Source organism: Macaca mulatta, chromosome 4, assembly GCF_049350105.2.
Source record: "Macaca mulatta isolate MMU2019108-1 chromosome 4, T2T-MMU8v2.0, whole genome shotgun sequence".
NCBI classification, from domain to species: domain Eukaryota; kingdom Metazoa; phylum Chordata; class Mammalia; order Primates; family Cercopithecidae; genus Macaca; species Macaca mulatta.
Window position 1 is genome coordinate 4,885,267 of NC_133409.1, and position 22,145 is coordinate 4,907,411.

Consider the following 22,145-nt stretch of genomic DNA (forward strand, 5'->3'; position numbering starts at 1 on the left):
ACCCAGAAAAAATACGACAGTTCACCTAGAGAAAAATATAACAGTGAACCCAGAGAAAAGATGACAGTGCACCCAGAGAAAAGACAACAATGAACACAGAGAAAAGATGACAATGAACCCAGAGAAAAGATGACAGTAAACCAAGGGAAAAGAAGACAGTGAACCCAGAGAAGACAAGACAGTGAATCCAGAGCAAATACAACAGTGACCCCAGAGAAAACGTGACAATGAACCCAGAGGAAAGATGAGAGTACTTTCAGAGAAAAACACAGTAAATTCAGAAAAAATACAACAGAGAAAGGCAGAGAAATATGACTGTGCACCCAGAGAAAAGATGGCGGTGAACTCAGAGAAAGTATGACAGTGAACCCAGAGAAGAGGTGACAGTGAACCCAGAGAAAAGACAATGATGAACCCAGAGAAAATAAGACAGTGAACCCAGAGAAAAGACAACAGGACCCCAGATAAAAGAGGAGCATGTACCCAAAGAAAAGGCAACGACCCCAGAGAAAAGATGACAGTGAACCAAGAGAAAAGATGACCATGAACCCAGACAAAAGACAATGGTGAACCCAGAAAAAAGATGACAGTAACACAAGAAAAAAGATGACAGTGAATCAGTGAAGATACAAAAGTGACCCCAGATAAAAGACAACAGTTCACGCAGAGAAACGATGATGGTGAACGCAGAGAAAAGACAACAGTGAACCCACAAAAAAAGATGACAGTGACCCAATAAAAAAGATGACAGTGAGTCCAGTGAAAATACAGAAGTGACCCTAGAGAAAAGATGAGAGTGCACCCAGAGAAAACATGGTGGATCCACAGAAAAGACAAAAAAGAACACAGAGAAAATACAACGTGAACCCAGAGAAAATATGACACTGAATCGAGAGAAAATATGACAGTGAACCCAGAGAAAACAGATGGTGAACCCAGAGAAAAGACGACGTTGCTTTCAGAGAAAAGACAATGAAACGAGAGTAAAGACAATAGTGCACTCAAAGAAAAGACGACAGTGAACCCGGAGAATATAAAACAGTGAACCCAGAGAAAAGACGACGGTAGACGAAGAGAAAATGCGAAGGTTCACCCAGAGAAAAGACAGCATTGAACTAAGAGAAATCATGACAGTGAACTCAGAAAAAAGACAACAGTGAACCCAGAGAAAAGATGACAGTAAACCTAGAGAAAAGAAAACAGTGAGGCCAGAGAAAAGACGAAGGTGAACCCAGAGAAAAGACAACAGTGAACCCAGAGAAAAGACATGCAGAGAAAAGATGACAGCGCATCCAGAAAAAATACGATGGCAGACCTAAAGAAAATACAACAGTGAACTCAGAAAAAAGACAACAGTGAACCTACAGAAAAGATGACAGTGAACTCAGAGATAAGACGACAGTGAACCCAGAGGAAAGATGACAGCAAACCCAGAGAAAAGACAACAGAGCACCCAGAAAAAAGATGACAGTGAACCCAGAAAACATACAACAGAGAAATGCAGAGAAAGATGATGGTGCACCCAGAGAATAGACAATGGTGAACTCAGAGAAAGTGCGACAGTGAACCCAGAGAAGACAGTGAACCCAGAAAAAAGACAATGGAGAACCCAGAGAAAGCACGACAGTGAAGCCAGAGAAAATACAGTGAACCCAGAGAAAATACAGTGAACCCAGAGAAAAGACAACAATGACCCCAGAGAAAAGACGATGGTGCACCAAGAGAAAAGATGACAGCAAAACCTAAAAAGAAAACAGTGAACTTAGCAAAAAGACGACAGTGAACACAGAGAAAATACAACAGTGAACCCAGAGAAAAGATGACAGTGAACTTAGAAAAAAAGACAATGGTGAACCCTGAGGAAAGAAGATGATGAACTCACAGAAAACACAACAGTGAAACCAGAGAAAAGATGACAGTGAAACAGGAAAAGACAACGGTGAATCAAGATAAAATACAACAGTGAACACAGGGAAAATACAACAGAGAAATGCAGAGAAAGACGACGGTACACCCAGACAAAAGATAACAGTGAACCCAGAGAAAACACGAAGGTGAACTTAGAAAAAATTTGACAGTGAACATAGAAAAAAGACGATGGTAAGCCCAGGAAAAAGACAACAGTGAACCCAGAAAAAAGATGACAACGCACCGAGAGAAAAGACGACATTGAACCCAGAAAAAATACAACAGAGAAACGCAGAGAAACATAATGGTGCACCCAGAGGAAAGACGATAGAGAACCCAGAGAAAAGATGACAGTGAACCAAGAGAAGAGACGATAGTGAAGCCAGAGAAAATACGACAGTGAACCCACAGAAAATACAGTGAATCCAGAGAAAAGATGACAGTGACACCAGAGAAAAGATGACGGTACACCCAGAGAAAAGACGACAGCACACCCAAAGAAAAAACAACAGTGAACCCAGAGAAAAAATAACAGTGAAGAGAGAAAATACAACAGTGAACCCAGAAAAAATACAACAATGAACCCAAAGAAAATATAACAGTGGACCCAGAGAAAAGACGATAGTGAACCCAGACAAAAGATGAAAGTGTACCCAGAAAAAATACAACAGTGAACCAAGAGAAAAGATGACCGTGCACCCAGAGAAAAGATGAGAGTGCACCCAAAGAAAAGATGACAGTGAACCCAGAGAAAAAATTAGAGGGCACCCAAAGAAAAGATGATAGTGCACACAGAGAAAAAAACGACAATGAACCTAAAGAAAAGGCAACAGTAAACCCCCAAAAAAGATGACGGTGAACCCAGAGAAATGACGATTGTGAACACAGAGAAAAGACAGCAGTGAACCCAGAGAAAAGACAGTAGTGACCCCAGAGGAAAAATGATAGCGCCCTGAGAGATAAAAAAATTAACCTAGAGAAAACACAAAAGTGAACCCAAAGAAAAGGTGATGGTGAATCCAGAGAAAAGACGACTGAGAACAGAGAAAAGACGACAGTGAACGTAGAGAAAAGATGACAGTGAACCCAGAAAACATATGACAGTGCACATAGAGGAAATACAACAGTGAACTCAGAGAAAAGATGACAGTGAACCCAGAGAAAAGATGTCAGTGAACCCAGAGAAAAGACGAAGGTGAACCCTGAGAAAAAATGACAGTGAACCCAGAGAGAAGACGATGGTGAATTCAGAGAAAATACGACAGTGAACCCACAGAAAATACAACAGTGAATCCAGAGAAAAGACAACAGTGAACCCAAAGAAAAGACAACAGTGAACCCAGAGAAAAGACAACAGTGAACCCAGAGAAAAGGCCACAGTGAACCCAGAGAAAAGGCCACAGTGAACCCAGAGAAAAGACAAAAGTGTACCCAGAGTAAAGGCCACAGTGAACACAGAGAAAAGACATTGGTGAACCCAGAAAAAAGACAGAGGTGAACCCTGAGAAAAAACAACAGTGCAACAGTGCACCCAGAGAAAAGACGATGGTGAATTCAGGGAAAATACAATTGTGAACCCCCAGGAAATATGACAATGAACCCAGAGAAAAAACAACAGTCGACCCAGAGAAAAGGCCACAGTGAACCCAGAGAAAAGATGAAAGTACACCCAGAGAAAAGACAACAGTGAACCAAAAGAAATAACTACAGTAAACCCAGTGAAAAGACAATAGTGCATTCAGAGAAAGGACGATGGTGAACACAGAGAAAATTCGACAGTGAACCCAGAGAAAATTCGACAGTGAACCCAGAGAAAATACAACAGTGAACCCAGAGAAAAGACAACAGTTCACATAGAGAAAAGATGACAGTCAACCCAGAGAAAAGATGAGAGTGAACCCAGAGAAAAGACAACAGTGAACTTAGAGAAAAGACGACGATGAACACAGAGAAAAGATGACAGTGAACCCAGAGAAAATAGACAAAGAATCCAGAGAAAAGATGACAGTGCACCCAGAGACAATACAACAGTGAACCCAGAGAAAAGATGACAGCAAACCCAAAGAAAAGATGACAGTGAACCCAGTGAAAATACACCAGTGAATCCAGAAAAAATACAACAGTGCACCCAGAGAAAACATGACAGTAAACCCAGAGAAAAGATGATGGTGAACCCAGAGAAAACACGACGGTGATCCAAGAGAAAATACAGCAGTGAACCCAGAGAAAAGACGACTGCACCCAGAGAAAATACAACAGTGAACCCAGAGAAAATATGACAGTGGACCCAGAGAAAATACAGTGAACACAGATAAAAGACGACGGTGCTCCCAGAGAAAAGATGACAGTGCACCCAGAGAAAATACAACAGTGAATCCAGAGAAAAGATGACAGTGCACTCAGAGAAAATACAACAGTGAACTCAGAGAAAATACAACAGTGAACCCAGAGAAAAGATGACGGTGCACCCAGAGAAAATACAACAGTGAACCCAGAGAAAAGATGATGGTGCACGCAGAGAAAATACAACAGTGAACCCAGAGAAAAGATGATGGTGCACCCAGAGAAAATATAACAGTGAACCCAGAGAAGACAACAGTGAATCCAGAGAAAAGATGACAGTGCACCCAAAGAAAAGACAACAGTGAACCCAGAGAAAAGACATTTACCCAGAGAAAAGACGATGGTGCACCCAGAGAAAACATGACAGTGATCCCAGAGGAAAGATGACAGTGAATCCAGAGAAAATATAACAGTGAACCCAAAGAAAAAACAAGAGTGAACCTAGATAAAAGATGACAGTGAACCCAGAGGAATGATGACAGTGAACCCAGAGGAATGATGACAGTGAACCTAGAGAAAAGACAACAGTGAACCCAGAGAAAAGACAAGTGAACCCAGAAAAAAGATGAAGGTGAACCCTGAAAAAAACAGCAGTGCACCCACAGAAAAGATGATGGTGAATCCAGAGAAAATACAACAGTGAACCCAGAGAAAAGACAAAGGTGAACCCCAAGAAAAAGCAAGAGTGTAACCAGAGAAAAGATGTGAATTCAGAGAAAATACTACAGTGAACCCACAGAAAATACAACAATGAACCCAGACAAAAGATAACAGTGAATACAGAGAAAAGGCCACACTGAACCCAGAAAAAAGGCCACACTTAACCCAGAGAAAAGACGACGGTGAACCAAGAGAAAAGACTATAGTGAAATCAGACAACGGACAGTGAACCCAGAGAAATGACAACAGTGAATACAGAGAAAAGGCCACAGTGAACCCAGAAAAAACATGATAGTGAACCCAGAGAAAAGACGATAGTGCACTCAGAGAAAAGATGACAGTGAAACCAGAGAAGAGACGATAGTCAATCAAGAGAAAAGACGACAGTGAACCCAGAGAAAAGATGACAGTGCATTTACAGAAAGAATGACGGTGAATGTAGAGAAAATTCAACAGTGAACATAGAGAAAATTCGACAGTGAACCCAGAGAAAAGATGACCATGAATCCACAGAAAAGATGACAGTGCACCCTAAGAAAAGACAACACTGAACCCAGAGAAAAGATGACAGTGCATTTAGAGAAAGGACGACGGTGAACATAAAGAAAATTGGACAGTGAACCCAGAGCAAAGACAACCATGAACCCAGAGAAAATACAACAGTGAACCCAGAGAAAAGACAACAGAGAACCCAGAGAAAAGACGACAGTGAACCCAGAGAAAAGACGACGGTGAACCCAGAGAAAAGACGACAGTGAACCCACAGAAAAGATGACGGTGAAACAAGAGAAAATACAGCAGTGAACCCAGAGAAAATATGACAGTGAACCCAGAGAAAAGACTACAGTGCACCCACAGAAAAGATAACAGTGAACCCAGAGGAAAGAAGCCGGTGAACCTGGAGAAAAGACAATGGTGCACCCAGAGAAAAGATGACAGTGTACCCAGAGAAAACAACAGTGAACCCAGAGAAAAGAGGACAGTGAACCCAGAGAAAAGACGACAGTGAACCCAGAGAAAAGACGACAGTGAACCCAGAGAAAAGATGACAGTTTACCCAGAGAAAAGATGACGGTGCACCCAGAGAAAACACGGCAGTGAACCCAAAGAAAAGATGACGATGAACCCAAAGAAAAGATGAAAATGCACCCAGAGGAAAGATGATGGTGAACCTAGAGAAAAAACAACAGTGAACCCAGAGAAAAGATGACAGTGAATTCAGAGAAAAGACGATGGTGAATCCAGAGAATATACAATAGCCATCTCAGGGAAAAGACAATAGTGAACCCAGAGAAAATACAACGGTGAACCCAGAGAAAAGATAACGGTGCACCCAGGGAAAAGATGACAGTGCACCCAGAGAAAAGGTGACAGTGAATCCAGAGAAAGGACAATGGTGAACCTCAAGAAAAGATGACAGTGCATCCAGAGAAAACGTTAACAGTGAAACCAGAGAAAAAACAACAGTGAACCCAGAGAAATACATCAGTGACCCCAGAGAAAAGATGACAGTTCACTCAGAGAAAGGACAATGGTGAACCCAGAGAAAAGATGACAATGACCCCAGAGAAAAGATGACAGTTCACCGAGAGAAAGGACGACAGTGCACCCAGAGAAAATATGAGTGAACCCAGAGAAAAAACGAGAAGCCAGAAAAAATAAATCAGTGACCCCAGAGAAAAGATGACAGTTCACCCAGAGAAAAGACAACGGTGCACCCAGAGAAAATACAACAGTGAACCCAGAGAAAAGACAACAGTGAACCCAGAGAAAAGATGATAGTACACCCAAAGAAAAGACGACAGTGAACTCAGAGAAAAAACAACAGTGAACCCAGAGAAAAGACAACAGTGACCCAGAGAAAAGATGACGGTGAACCCAAAGAAAAGACGACAGTGAATTCACAGAAAGTACAACAGTGAACCCAGAGAAAAGATGACAGTGCACCCAGAGAAAAGGTGACAGTGAACCCAGAGAAAAGACAGTGTGCCCTGAGAGAAGACGACAGTGGACCCTGAGAAAAGCCTCAGAGAGCTATCCAGGACACAATCCATCCAGGGATCAGATGCCCCATAGTTAATGACATTTCTGCCACTGTTGGAATTTTCATGTTTATTTGATATGTGATTTATGCAAAGATCTGGTTGTACCTGGAAGATGGAAGAGTGAGGACCTCAGTTCATTACCAATCCGAGGAAATTTGCCTTCGTTCACTTACTGCTACATCCACACAGCTCACAGCATGGTGGCCCACAACGACTGAGGATGACAAGAGGAAGATAATGTAATTTTCGAATGTGGTTTTCCTGAAACCAAGTCAACTACAGCTGATACATTTTATTTCATTGGTTAATGTTTACATGGGAAAAATCAATTTTATACTTTACTGAACTGTGTGTAATTGTTCCATGTTTTTTGATACCTGTTTGACTCACCATGGGGTTGACATAATGAATTCATTGCACATTGTTCAAAAGGAACCAGGAGGTTTTTGTCAGCACCCTAATGTAAATTCCATTGCAGATGGTAACTGTAGATGGAAAAAATGAAATGCTTCCCTAAATCAGACATTTTGGTCAAGTAGCTTAACTCAGTACAGGTAGGGAGATATTTAAATATAAAATACAATGAAAGAAGTCTAAACTTAGAATCTTTATTTAAATCCTGAAAGTAACCAATAATCCATAAGCAAAGCAATATTGCTCTACCGGGACCTTTTCACATTTATGTCATCATCTAGCTTTCCATATTGAATAAATTTACAGATTTAATTTCTATAACTTGAACCTGTGAAGCAATGAATATTTCTGCTGTTTAGTGTCTTGTGATGCAGAATTCTTAAAAACACTTGTTTTATAAAATCAAGCTTTAAGTGAAAAATGAAGAAATAAAGTTAAGTGTGTTTTTTTTTTAAAGAAGCTCTAGTGATCTGTTGCATAGCATGGTGATGATAGTCAACATATTGTATTGCATATTTCAAAATTGCTAAAATAACAGATTTTCAATGGTTTCTTCACAAAAAAAGATGTGCAGTAATGTTATTTAGCTTGATTCTATCATTTCACAATGCAAACATATATCAAAACATATATTCACATTGTACCTAATACATATATATAATTATTGTTGTTTGAAATTATTTTGAAAGAGACAAGATTGAGCTGCTGCGAATAGGAATGCAGAGTGGGCGGCACAACTGCAAAGAGCAAGGGTCACTGTCAGGGTCAATATAGCAACCTCTAACCGTGGCTGGGTCACAGGGAGGCTGAGGGTACAGCTGATAAAGCCTATGACCTCAGCCAGGCATGGGGGTGTGCCCGTAATCCCAACTACTCTCAGCTGAAGCATGAGAATCACTTGAACCTGGGAGGTGGAGGTTGCAGTGAGCTGAGATCGCGCCACTGCACTCCAGCCTGGGCCACAGAGTGAGAATCTGTCTTTAAAAAAAAAAAATAATAAGGCCTGTGACTTGACCAGCAAGGAGTTCAGAAAAAAAGACAAGAGAAAAAACATGTTCCAGGGGTTTCGACATGAGGCTGGAATGAACACTTTGTTCATTGCCTGTTTTCATGCAATGTAAGAGTGAACCCAGAGAAAAATCTTTCCAGAAAAGATTTAAAGGACACAAGAAAGACTTAAATGTCAGTTTAGCTCCTGCTTTATGGGGTTTGGCAAATCGAGTTAAGGGCCTTTTCCACAAATACTCAGACATTCCAATGAGACCAAATCAAGCAACTGGAATCACTTGAAAACCACAGACCAGATTCCATTCTCCCTCCGTTTTTTTGAAATCGTCACTTCTTCATCACCAGCTGGGTTTTGATGACTCTTCAGGTGTAAAGGTCAACCTCATAGAAATGGGAAAACCTGTGTTGTTATGAAGGATGATTTTAAGTGAGCATTTCAAGTTTTAGGGCAAGAATAGCCTCGGGCTATCTGTCAGGAAAAGCTGCCACATCTGGGCAGTGTCTCTCCTAGGGTGAAACGTGCGCAGATTAAACTGAAGAAATAACGAGCTCACCTAGAGTTTGACAGCAGACAGGAAATTTATAGGCATGTGCCTTCGGTGCCCGGGCTATGGAGAACACAGACGGTCTTCCTGAGGTGGGGCAGACAAAACCGCTGAAAGTGAAGGAGAATTAAGGCAATATACGGTGGCCATTCAAAAAGCCTCAGATTTCCCCTCCTAGGAAGATGGAACAGGCGTGCGTTTTCCTCCTTCCCGCAGGTGCAACCGGAAACTTCGGGCAGGGCCCGTCAAACAAACGCAGGAAGACCAGGGGCGGAGAGACGAAGCCCCGAGGATCTGGGGGACCCTGAGAACGACAGGATGGGGCGTTCCTGGGTTTTCTTTTTGACTCTTCCACCCCAAACTGGGTGTTCACGAGGACGCAAAGGAAGACAGCCCCCGCTGCTGTCTCCAGCCAGAGCACTGGGAGAGGCGCGGCTCCAGGAAATATTTCAAGGACCCTGGGAAATGGGTGGAGATCTCTGAATGTGAAAAATCTTCAAGAGACTGGAAGTGTTTTGAAGTTGAAGGTTACGGTTCTTTCTCATTTTGTTTCAAAACAGGACCCCCATTTCCCTTACTGTAGGATTCGAGGAGACAAGAGGAGGAAAGGGGTGTCAGGGTCAGAGCCGCCTAGAAGGCAACGAGAAGCAGAAGGGCAGGCCCGCGAGGTGCTCTTCAGAGTGACTTCGCTGTGGGCTGCGGGAGGCAACAGAAGGAACTCGGCTTCCACTGGCCACGTTCCCCTCCCCGGAGCGGAGGACACAGCCCAGTTTCTTCAGGCGGAGGCTCCAGCCAGCTCCGCCCCACAGGGAAGGAGCGCGCAGCTCCCACACCCCGCAGGCGGCGCTGACAGACTCCGCCTTCCCGGAGCGCAGGCGTGTGGGGGGCGCCGCCCTCGTCGCCGTCTGGAGCCCCGCAGGCCCGCGGCCGTCTGCCTGGTTCTTCCGCCTCTGCAAGCCTCGCCTTCAGGACTCCGCCTCGCCGTCCTCTTTTCTGTCGGGAGACTCACGGGGCCGTCTGTCTGGACGACGTGTGCACATTTCTCACCACGATTCCTCTGCACACCAGGTCCCGGCACCGCCGCGCTGGGGTCGGCACAGCTGAATTGCGCGGGCAGCGAAGGGGCCTCACGGGGACCGCTCAGCTCCCTGAGGGCGCAGCCCGCCTGGTCCGGGGGCGAAGAATGAACTTCCGCGGTTTTCAGTGACCCAGTTTGTGGCCCGGCACATGCTGAAAAGGTAGATCTGACCGCGTTACCTCAGAGATGGGCCGTGAGCTGCTTTGTGCCGCCAAATAACCTGTTTACCCAACAGCGCCCCCTGTAGCCCGGTGCTCAGAACGGGCTTTTCCATGATGTTCCTACATTGTGTTTTCAGCGCTCTGTGAGGGGTTTGCACGCACAGGCCGACCTCGTTTTATTGCGCCTTGCTCTATTGTGCCTTGCAGATACTGCACTTGTTTTTACAAATTGAAAGTCTGTGGCAACTCCGTTGGGGCACATGAATGGGTCCCATTTTCAAACAGCTTGTGCTCACTTCATATCTCTGTGTCACATTTTGGTAATTCTTGTAATATTTTGAATTTTCTCATTATAATTATCCCTGTCATGGTGATCTGTACTTAGTGATCTTCGATTTTACTTTGTAATTGTTTTGGGGAACCAACAACCACACCCAGGTAAGACGGAAAACATAATAAATGTCAGGTGTGTTCCATGTGCTCCACTGACCAGCTGCCGCCATCTCTTTCCCTCCCCTCAGGCCTCCCTATTCCCTGAGACACAATTGTGGAATTATACCATTAATAACCCACAATGGCCCCTAAGTGTTCAAGTGAAAGGAAGAGACACACATCTCTCACTTTAAATTGAAAGCTAGAGATGATTAAGCTTAGTGCAGAAGGCCTGTTCAAAGTTGAGATAGGCTGAAAGCAAGGCCTTTTGCACCCAGGAGTTAGCCCAGTTGTGAATGCAAAGAAAAACCTCTTAAAGAAAATTAAAAGTGCTGCTTCCGTGAACACATTAATGACAAGAAAGTGAAACAGCTTTATTGCTGATATGAAGAAAGTTTGAGTAGTCTGGATGCAAGATCAAATCAGCCACAGCATTCCCTCAAGCCAAAGCCTACTCCAGAGTAAAGCCCCAACTCTCTCCAGTTCCACAAAGGCTAAGAGGAGTGAGAAAGCTACAGAAGAAAAGTTTGAAAGTGGCAGAGGTTGGCTCATTAGGTTTAAGAAAATAAACCATATCCATAGCATAAAAGTGCAAGATGAAGCAACAAGTGCTGATGGAGAAGCTGCAGCAAGTTATCCAGAGACCTAGTGAAGATAAGTGATGGAGGTGGCTACACCAAACCACAGATTGTCAGTGTAGATGAAACAACCTTCTGTTGGAAGAAGATGCCATCCAGGACTTTCATAGCTAGAGAGGAAAAGTCAATGCCTGTCTTCAAAGCTTCAAAGGACAGGATGTCTCTTGTTAAGAGCTAATGCAGCTGGTGACTTAAACTTGCAGCCAATCTCATTTACTATTCCAAAAATCCTAGGGGCCTTAAGAATTATGCTAAATCGGGAGGCCAAGGTGGGTGGATCACCAGAAGTTGGGAGTTCAAGGCCAGCCTGACTAACATGGAGAAACCCCGTCTCTACTAAAAAAAAAAAAAAAAAAAATACAAAAATTAGCCAGGCATGGTGGTACGTGCTTATAGTCCCACCTACTCAGGAGACTGAGGCAGTAGAATTGCTTGAACCCAGGAGGCAGAGGTTGCGGTGAGAGAAGATCGTGCCATTGCACTCCAGCCTGGGCAACAAGAGCGAAACTCCATCTCGGAAAGAAGAAGAAAAAAAAAAGAATTATGCTAAATCTACTCTGTCTTTGCTCTATAAGTAGAACAACAAAGCCAGGATGGCAGCACATCTGTTCACAGAATGGTTGACTAAATATTTTGAGCCCACTGTTTAGACCTACTGCTCAGAAAAAAGACCGTTTTCAAAATATTACTGTTCGTTGGCAATGCACCCAAGGGCTCTGTTGGAGATGTGCAAGGAGAGTAATGTTGCTTTCATGCCTGCAAACACCACATCCATTCTGCAGCCCATGGATCAAGGAGTAATTTCAGCTTTCAAGTCTTGTTACTTGAGAAATACATCTCAAAAGGCTGTAACTGCCATACATAGTGATTCCTCTGATGGATCTGGGCAGTCAATTAAAAACCATCTAGAAAGCATTCACCATTCTAGATGCCATTAAAAACATGCATGATTCATGGGAGGAGAAACAATATCAACATTAACAGGAGTTTAGAAGAAGTCGATTTCATTCCTCATGGAGGATTTTGAGGGGTTCAAGCCTTCAGTGCAGGAAGTAACTGTAGATGAGGTGGAAATAACAAAAGAGCTAGAATTAGAAGTGGGGCCTAAAAATGTGGCTGAATTGCTGCAATATCAGGATAAAATTTGAACAGATTAGGAGCGGCTTCTTATGGTTGTGCAAAGAAAGTGGTTTCTTGAGATAGAATTGACTCCTGGTGAAGATGCTGTGAACATTATTGATATGACAACAAAGGATTTCGAATAGTCCGTAAACTTAGTTGATGAGGCAGTGGGTAAGGTTTGAGGGGATTGACTTCAATTTTAAAAGAAGTCATACTGTGGGTAAAATGTTATCAAACAGCATCACATGCTACAGAGAAACCTTTCATGAGAGGAAGATTCAATCAATGCAGTCAACTTCATTGTGGTCTTATTTCAGATATTGCCACAGTCACCCCAACCTTCAGCAACCTCCACCCCGATCAGTCAGCAGCCATCAACATCCAGGCAAAGCCCTCCACCAGTAAAACAATTATAACTCACTGACGGCTCAGATGATCATTAGCCTTTTTATAAACAATATAGTACTTTTAAGATATGTTCGTGTTTTAGACATAATGCTATTATACACTTAATAGACTACAGTATAACATAAACCAAACTTTTATAGGCACTGGGAAAACAAAATATTTGTGTGACTTGCTCTGTTGCAAGGACAGAAGAGGCAGAGGGGCTGCACCTGATGGCCATGAAACTTGGGGCCCGTGCTCTGAAAGGGCCTGTGCTCCTTAGGAAAACATGGAGCTCCACAGGACTCCACGTGCAGAGAGAGGAGGGCTGCATCCAAGACTCCCTTCAGGAGCAGCACCTGGGTGGAATGGATGGGACGACTCTGTCCTGGTCCCTTCTCATCCATCCCCCAGCATCCCTGAGCCATGCGGGGGATGAAATGTCACCCACTTAGGGAAAAGGAAGTGGGGGACAGCTGAGGGTTTTTTCCAAGGTGGCAGTAGACAGTGACCCAGATAGGTGTGACTCATCCCATCTTCCAGCTCTTTATACTCCATCGTTGTTTTATGATTGTCTTAATGCTACCTTTTTGAACAAGTAAACATGCTTGGTACGATTTTCAAATAAACGTGTTTGCAAATAGTTGGATAGAGACCCCCCTCCTCAAAATTAATGTAATAAATCAGATTGTACATCTAATGAGAAGCCTTCAGGAAATTGTTAAGAACTAAAAGTAAATTCTGGCTTTTTGCAAATCAATATGAAATGTTGTTTTAATAAGCTTGTACTGATTTACAATATTGCAGAATATATATTCCACAAAGGGCTTCCCGCCGAATGCGCACACTGAATTAATCTTATTTGGATGACAGATTTTGCACCCGTCACTACTGGAGAGTGTACTGCAGATGATATTTAATGAAAACTTCCAGTCAGGCAGGTGATCTGATGCCTGCGCACGGCTTCCTGATAAAATTGCATGTTTGATTCTTCCCTGATCTCCCACAGATAAAGAGAAGTGCATTTTTTCAGTACAGCCGTGTATCGTTTTGTTTGCTTCAGTGACAATTTTTAGTATAAACTGATTTAAAACAATCAGAGCAATAGGAAAGTCCAAAGTGGCTTTTTAATAATGGATTTGTTTTGCCAGTTATGCCTGACAAACGGCCTCGCATTGCTGTAGCATTCATCTGAAAACAAAAGGCCTCCATCCACTGTAATGTAGTAGAATTCTTTTTTTTTCCTTCAAAGCCAGGTAGCACATGGTTCTTGAGTTACTGTAAATAGCATTACTATATATTGAGGACTACGATGATGTGTGCACAATATTGTTTAAGGTTAAAATAATCCCTGGCACTAAAATATGGTATTGTATTTCATAAAAACATGAGTACATACTGGAAAAAATTAAATAACTATGCATCTTCTGATAAGATTTTCAAGAAATTATCTCTTTCCAAAATCACGTTTGGGGGCATCTACATTTCAGTGTAAAAATTAGATGAATGCCAGTCTGCTTTTATATTTCTAGGTGGCCTGCAAAACAACAAAAGAAGTAAGTAACTGGTTATTATTTTTATATCGGGATTTTAAAAATCTCGAGTTTCAGGAGGCAACATGCTCCCCGGGCAGCGACAGGCCATGATAACTGCACTATTGGAGACCTGACCTGACTTGGACGCCACTTGAGTATCCTTGTAGTGACTAGAATTGTCTCCCTCTTGTCCCAGCGAGGACAGGGGTGTCGGTGAGCAGAGGTGAACTTTCCAGGCTAAGTTTCTGTAATGCTGGAGGAATGAGCCATGCCTGGGGTGGGCCACACAGGGAAGAGGGGCTCAGCACTTTGTGAATCAGCTGTTCCAAGGGCAGTTGCTCTGCAGAGACCTCCTGGATTCATCACAAGGCAGAAATGTCCCGTCATGATCAAAGAGGGTGCAGCCTTGCTGGGGGCACTGGAAATCATTATTTTGTGAGCCTCCTGTTCTCCGATGCGTGCTGCTCTAACCAAGTTTCCTAAATAGAGGAGAGAATGTCTTTTCCTTTGCAATTTCTAGATGACTTGGGTAGTCCTAAAGTTTTGGTGGTTCTCCAAGATCATTTAGGGCAGCTAATGTGTTATTAGTTTTCGTCTGTTTTAGCAAAAAACTGCAATTGGCATTTCCCATGTGATGCTGCGTGTTGCAGGCTCATCTGTTTCTTGCCCAGGATGATGTTTCCAGCTTCATCTTTGATCTTTACCCTCCCGGAGATGTACCTGGTTTCCTGACAGCCGCTGCAATACACAGTCTTTACGGTGTCATCTGGGTACTCCCTTCTCTTGAACTGGGTCTTGTGGATTTCTTTCTGCCCATTGGTGAGCACAATGGTTTTGTCGCCATTCCCAGAAGAGGAGAAACACATGGTAAGGTGGCCTGCACCAGGGCCAGTGCTGCCAGTGTGGCGGCCAGTGGGGGGTGAGGGAGCACAGAATAATGCCCCCACCCGGGTCTGGAGCCTTCCTTCCAAATCTCGTTAGATGAGGGTGCAGAAGGCCATAGGCAGGGGCAGGAAAGGTGCACGGGGAGCTCAGGGAATTGGCAGAAACTCAGTGTGGGTGAGAGGGGGCAGGTGGGGAGGGCCAGGAGGCAGGGCGGGAGGTCAGTCGCATCTGCTCACCTGCAGGCTGAAGCCTGTGCTGACAGCTGGCTCTGATGGTGAGAGGGACAGCAGGGTTGACACAGGGAGTGACAGAGACACACGTTGAATCATTTCAGAAAAGATTCTGACTGCCATGAGGAAGCTATGGGAGTCTATTGTAATTGTCCAGGAGAGAAATGGTGAGAGGGGGAGACGGCAGAACTCAAAGAAAGGGTGGAGGTGGGGCAGCGAGGAGACAGAGCCCACAGCGCTCGGTGTTCACTTTGATATCAGGAAAGAAAGGGAAGGTCTAAACTTCCCACACTTTCCCTCAGGCAGCTGGGTGGATCTTTACTTTCTGCACAAACTAGCATTGAAATTGTAGCTCTGATGAGCTCTTCCTTGGTGTGCCTTAAATATTTGCTTGCACATGTTCTGCAATAGACTCGGGCTTCTAGACCACGTGGTCTGAAGTGGGCACTGAAAACTGGAGTGATTTTTACGGTTGTAATTCAAAGGCAGCTAATGTCGGTGAAGTAAATACCTAAAAGTCCATTTGAAACCCACAGTCTCTATAAAGGGATTTAAATCAAGGCCATAAGACGAAACTTCTAGAGTCAATGACATTATTTTCTATTTTTTTATACAAGCACTTAAATGTTTGCAAAAATCTAAATTAATATAAGGAAATTATTAAATACACAAACAAAAACTGGGGATGTTTCGGGTTCGCATTGTCTGACATTACTGACCTTTCCACCCTTACGATTGTCCCATCAGGAAATAAGGTCTCTTCCTGTCCATCCTTGAGATGTTTCACTGTCCCGGCAGGAAACACAATTTCTTTGGAGCCATCGGGGTAGAATTTTTCTGCAGAATGCAGTTTTTAAGTGTATGTTACATTGAATCTGTTTAGAAACATGTTCTATCCTAGTAATCTATAAAATATTCCTGAGATTTATATAGAGAGTATTTTCTAATCATCTGGCTTTATAACTAGGGTTGCCAGGTATAATACAAAATGGCCAGTGAAGTTTGAATTTTAGATAAATGATGAATAATTTATTTATATTATTATTTTTTTTGAGACAGAATCTCACTCTGTTGCCCAGGCTGGAGTACAGTGGCATGATCTCGGCTCACTACAACCTCTGCCCCCCCAGTTCAAGCAATTCTCCTGCCTGAGCCTCCTGAGTAGCTGGGATTACAGGCATGCATCACCAGGCTTGGCTAATTTTTGTATTTTTAATAGAGACAGGGTTTCACCATGTTGGCCAGGCTGGTCTTGAACTCCTGAACTCGGGTGATCCACCTCCCTCGGCCTCCCAGGGTGCTAGGATTACAGACGTGAGCCACTGTGCCTGGCCAAATGATGAATACTTTTTAACATAAGTATATTTCAAATATTGCATGGAACATACTTTTATACCAAAAATTACTTGTTGAGTATCTGATATTTCAAATTCAGTGAGGGACTTGAATCTTTATTTGTTAAATCTGGCAACCCTACTTATAATAAGAGTTTAAGGACTTCAATACTATATGAAAATACTCAAGAAGAAAAACTGTGTGAACATCTGCGAGCGCATTTACTGTGTTTCACTGTTTCAACCAGGATGTAAATAACATACACACCTATCTTTGCAAATTCAGTAGATTTGTATTTGTAAACCAGGACACTTGTGTGTCACTTAGATGCTTAAATATATTTTGTGGTGATCTGCTCTACCATGGGCTGAATGCTGTGCCCTCCCCAAATTCCTGTGTTGAAACCTAATCCCCAAAGCAATGGTGTTGGGAGATGAGGCCTTTGAGCAGTGATGCGGTCATGAGGGTGGAGCCCCATGAATGGGATTAGCGCCTTTACTAAAGGGACCCCAGAGAGCTGTCTCGCCCCTTCCACCTTGTGAGGCTGCAAAGAGAAGATGCCACCTGTGAACCAGGCAGCACTCCTCACCAGACATTGCAGCTGCCGGCACCTTCATTATGGACTTCCAGCCCCCAACACCGTTGTTGGCAAGCCAGCCAGTCTGTGGCATTTTGCTATGGCAGCCTGAACAGGATAAGGCACACTCCATAAAGAACCGATATTCAACATGCAGTTTTGTACCTGCTCTGTCATTTTTTATTTACACTTGAACGTCTTGCTCGAGGCAGAATGATCTTGGTCTCATTAAAACACAAAATTTAGATTCTCCCAACTTTGCTGAGTCATCTCTGGCTGAAATTTTCCTTTCCCTCCCATATGCTGTCTGACTCCCTGAGTCCCTGTGTTTGAGGTCAAAGGTCCATTATTAACCGCACAGTCAGTGCCCTCTGCTTCTGAATGCTTTTGACTCACTATGGTAAACATTCAACTTTACATTTTCATATTGATTTGCAGTTTTCAGCTGGATAATAAATTGTAGGAAAGGGCCACAATTCACCCTCTACAGTATCTTCCAGGGATGATTAACAGTGATTTTCACCTTGTACTGGAGACAGAACCCTTGGACGCAGAGGAACTGGCTGTGGAGCCTGCTGAAATACTGCTGCACTGTGCCTATTTCATTATAGGAACAGGAACGTGATTACAGTGCCTGCGTGTGGGGTACATGCACAGCTGCTTGATGTGTTTGTGAACAAAAGAAAAGCTGCCAAATTAAACTTAATTGATGAGTTTCCATTTGTTCTTTTTTTCATTGAGACAGAGTCTCACTGTGTCACCCAGGCTGGAGTGCAGTGGTGTGATCTCAGCTCACTGTAACCTCCACCTCCCAGGTTCAAGCGATTTTCCTGCCTCAGCCTCCCAATAGCTGGGATTACAGGCACACATCATCACACCTGGCAATTTTTGTATTTTTAGTAGAGACAGGGTTTCACCATGTTGGCCAAGCTGGTCTCGAACTCCTGATCTCAAGTTATTTGCCTGCCTCAGCCTCCCAAAGTGCTGGGATTACAAGTGTGAACCACCATGCACGGCCTCCGTTTGTTCTTTTAACATCCATTTGCCTCTTTTTTAGTGTGTGTGTATGTGTGTGTGTGTGTGTGTTTAGAGACAAGGCCTCACTCTGTCGCCCAGGCTGGAGTGCAGTGGTGTGATCATGGCTCACTGCAGCCTCAGACTCAGAGCTCAAGTGATCCTCCTGCCTCAGCCTCCCAAGTAGCTAGGACTATAACAGCATGCCACGATGCCCAGCTAATTTTTTATTTTTTGTAGGACCAGGGTCTTGTTATGTTTCCCAGGTGGTCTCTAACTCCTGGCCTCAAGAGACCCTCCCACTGTGGCCTCCCAAAGCACCAGGATAACTAGTGTGAGCCCACACACTAAAATATATTTAAGTGTGTGCCCAACCCACAAAATATATTTAAGAAAAATGAATACAGTGAAGAACCTGACAACTGAGGAAAAATTCTACCCCTTAAAATGATTTTTAGCACAAAATTGTAAAAGATTGTTTTCCTGTTGTGTATTAATGGAACACCCTGGAGAAACGGGGGCTCTTCTTTGTGTCCACAGCTGAGAGCAAATGAATTCACTCACTGCCTGGTCCATATCAATGCACGACTCTTGACTGAATGTATAAGAACCATGCACGTCACACACAATTGCACCTGTAAAATGGAAGGAGTGGAAACAATGGCACTTCTGCTTCACTCTGTTCTGGAAATGTCAGCCATAGGCAAAACTGTTGAACGTATGACAAATATATCCAAGAATAGTAACAGAACTTAGAATTCCTGCTGGAAAATGAACTGATCAGAGACCTTCTACATGGACCAGCTGAGAGTCAGTTTTAGGCCTTTTAAACAAAAATAAAATACAGACCTATAAATACTTTTCAAAAGACTGGCACTAATATTAATCAATCGCTCAGCATGGCCTTTGCAAACTAGCAAGTGTAATTTTTTTTTGTTGAATGTTTGCTGGAGGTCACTCAAGAAAATAATTGCTCTAGTGCCCACTTTGCTGCTACATACCCAGTCAGAGCCTAAATGACAGTTTATGACGGCAAAAATTCTAACAAGACACACAGCTGCACTGGCTGAAATATTAGGACAAAAAGAAAAAGGGTTGGGAGCCAGGAACTCGTAGGACAGCCTAAGTCTCAGCAGCTTCAAGGGCCCATCTGGAGGTTTGTTGTGTCACAGAGGAGGAGATGACCCACAGAGGCCTTGATTCTGCCATTGCAGTGGGCAGATCAGACATCCCACCCACACATCCACTACAAATCCTGAGGAATGCTCAAGCAAATCACAAAAATCCTGGGAAATGAATACCCAAGTTCATGGAAGGGGCCACAAATCCCAGAGGGTGCTGGAACGCAGACCCGAACCTGACCTGCGGCTGCCCTGTTGTCCTCTGCAGTCTCCAGGAGGTTTGGCCCTTAGTCACTCTGCTGGGATAGGATGAAGGGCTTTGTCTGGGAATTGAAACTGCGTCCATGCTTAAAGAGGACACTCTCTGAAGGTTAGAGCCCCAAGGAAAGAGGGAACTAGAAAATATCTCCCTGCTGGCAGATGGAGAGCACAAGGAGTGTGGCTGTCTATCTCTGAGCTATTTCCAAAAAATGTGTCACTACCGGGTGACCCTCATTTACCATCAGCAATTGCAGTTCTGCTACCTGTACCTGGAACACCTTAAACTAAGAAGCTAATGTGAAGTGATTCCAGGCTGGTCGTGCCCTGGGCCACCTGGCAGAAGCAAACACAAAGCTTTCTGGATAGTATCTCCCAGACTGGGCCCCATAGGACTGCCACCAACACAAGCTGCCAGCACAAACATAAAATAGGTGAGGGAATGCAACACCATGAGGAAGTACCAGCAGAGACAAGCCAGTGGCAGCCAGCACCACACAGAGCTCTGAGACGGCAAGTATCATGCTACCAGAAACAGATATAAGGCAAATGTTTGTAGAATATTTTAAAAATTAAAAATGAAAGAGAAAAAATTTTTGGTGGATTTGAAAAAGAGCAAATGAAATCAATATAATCTTCAAAATTAAAGCTAAGACCCTAAGACCCAAACCCCACAGCTCACAGACCAAGGGTCTCCCAGCAGCTCCAAACAACATAAATGCTCCAGTCATCAACTGTCCCCGGGTTGTGCCTCGAATTGTCATGTTACTGTGAAGTTTCCCACCATTGTGACCCCCTCTGGTTTCCAATAAACTGGGGAAAAAAAGAGGGGAAGAGCTGCTTTGGAAGAGGACAGTCATCCAAGAGGGGAGGGGGAATTATTTAAAAATTAAGGATTCAGAACTAGAAAACCGTGGGAAGTACATGTTCGTTTTGCAGAGGGACCACGGACAGGCATCCACTCTCTCCCGAGCTCTGGGACCCTGGCAGGTCACTGTGTGTCTGCATCTATCATGGCAAGAGCATCGCTGCCCGTCAAAGAAAGGCTGAGAGAAGGCAGGAGAGAATAGGAGAGGTGACTTATTTAGAAAAACCACCACACTGAAGTCGAAGGAACTATTTCTGTGCCATTATTTTAAAGGCATTTTTCTCACATGGGAAATTTGTCCAAATGTCAGAAGAAAGCCACAAATGCTCAATTCTGCATCATTCCAATAATGATCAAGTCCAAGCTCTGGCTCCTTGCTGGGGTTGAGGTTCCCTTAGGAGACCAGAGAGGTTTGAAGGGAATGGAGGTGCCCTCAGGAGACCTGGGGAGGTGCACACTCACTAGCCTGCAGTGGCCATTACCTCTGACTACGCAAAAGGTTGGAACACGAGGATGTCCTTCCAAGACCTGTGCCAGGCCCTTTTCTCTCCCACTGACTCATCCTCACCTCATCAATTCTTAAATTGTCACACTCTGACTCTCTACACCTGCACGTCTGGCTAAGAAATAGCTATTTCCTACTCTAAAGTGACAGAAACCCAGACCTCACAATGAAAGGCTGGGGCAGGCTATGAGATCAGTATCACAGATTCCTCCACTGGGCCGTGGTATAACACAGGCCACCGTCTAAAGGGGGTCATCCAAGCTCTCCTTGTTTGCATTTCCCTGTGAAAAAGGGAGCATGCGAGTTAGTTCAGGTTGGTGGAAGAGCACGTGATGGGCACACCACGCCTGTGTCCACACTCAGGGCTTCTAGCATCCACCCTCAGGAAGGGCTGAGAAGCTCAGCTGGGATAAAAATCACAGAGCCACAAATAGGCACCTCTCATTAAAGCAAGTAACACAAAAACCAGAGACGCGCTCTGCAGTCTCTTGGAACTCCTGGACCCTGTGCCTCTAAATTTGTACCCAAAGCTTGGCTAACAACAGGGAAATTGATCATTCTAAAGAAGGAAATGTTTAGAATACAATTTGGTAATGTGTGGGTACTAAGAGACTATTCTCAATGCACTACAAGCCCTGCCCTAACCTCCCTTATCTCACCTTATTTACAATCTGTTTTGTAAATTACCCAGGTTTTCTTCAGTTAGAATCAAGTTATACCCTGGATTATCTGTACAAAAGTGTTACCACCCTGGAGACCTTGACTGGAAACCCTCCAGACTCCTCAACGTCTGTGTTTTCCGTCTGTGACCCCTGGACACACAGAGACATGTAGTGGGAACCAGGGGTCACAGTGTCTTCACAGCTCCTCAGCATCAAGTGGGCCCCAACTACTGTCATCTGCGGCTTTTCTTCCACAAACACCTCATGGGCTTTGACCAGTGAAGATCGTCATGGTAGCAGCAGCTGTCAACTGCTGAGTACTTGCTGTGTGCCAAGCAATACATGCATGGCATAACTTTGGTCCTTATAATAACCTACAAGGGGCTTTCCCAGCCTCAGAACTATTGACAATTT

The 22,145-nt window shown here is 43.9% G+C and overlaps 1 long non-coding RNA gene across 1 annotated transcript in view; it reads right to left on the reverse strand.

The window, feature by feature from the left end:
* The window catches only part of LOC144340703 (uncharacterized), an 84,065-nt gene extending 65,889 nt beyond the window's left edge, over positions 1-18,176 (reverse strand). Inside the window, exons 1-2 of the long non-coding RNA XR_013416971.1 lie at positions 8,933-18,176; positions 7,062-7,170 (exon numbers count right to left, since the gene is read on the reverse strand). This is a non-coding gene — a long non-coding RNA (uncharacterized LOC144340703). The remainder of the gene's footprint in view (positions 1-7,061; positions 7,171-8,932) is intronic.
* Between the last annotated feature and the right edge of the window lie 3,969 nt (positions 18,177-22,145).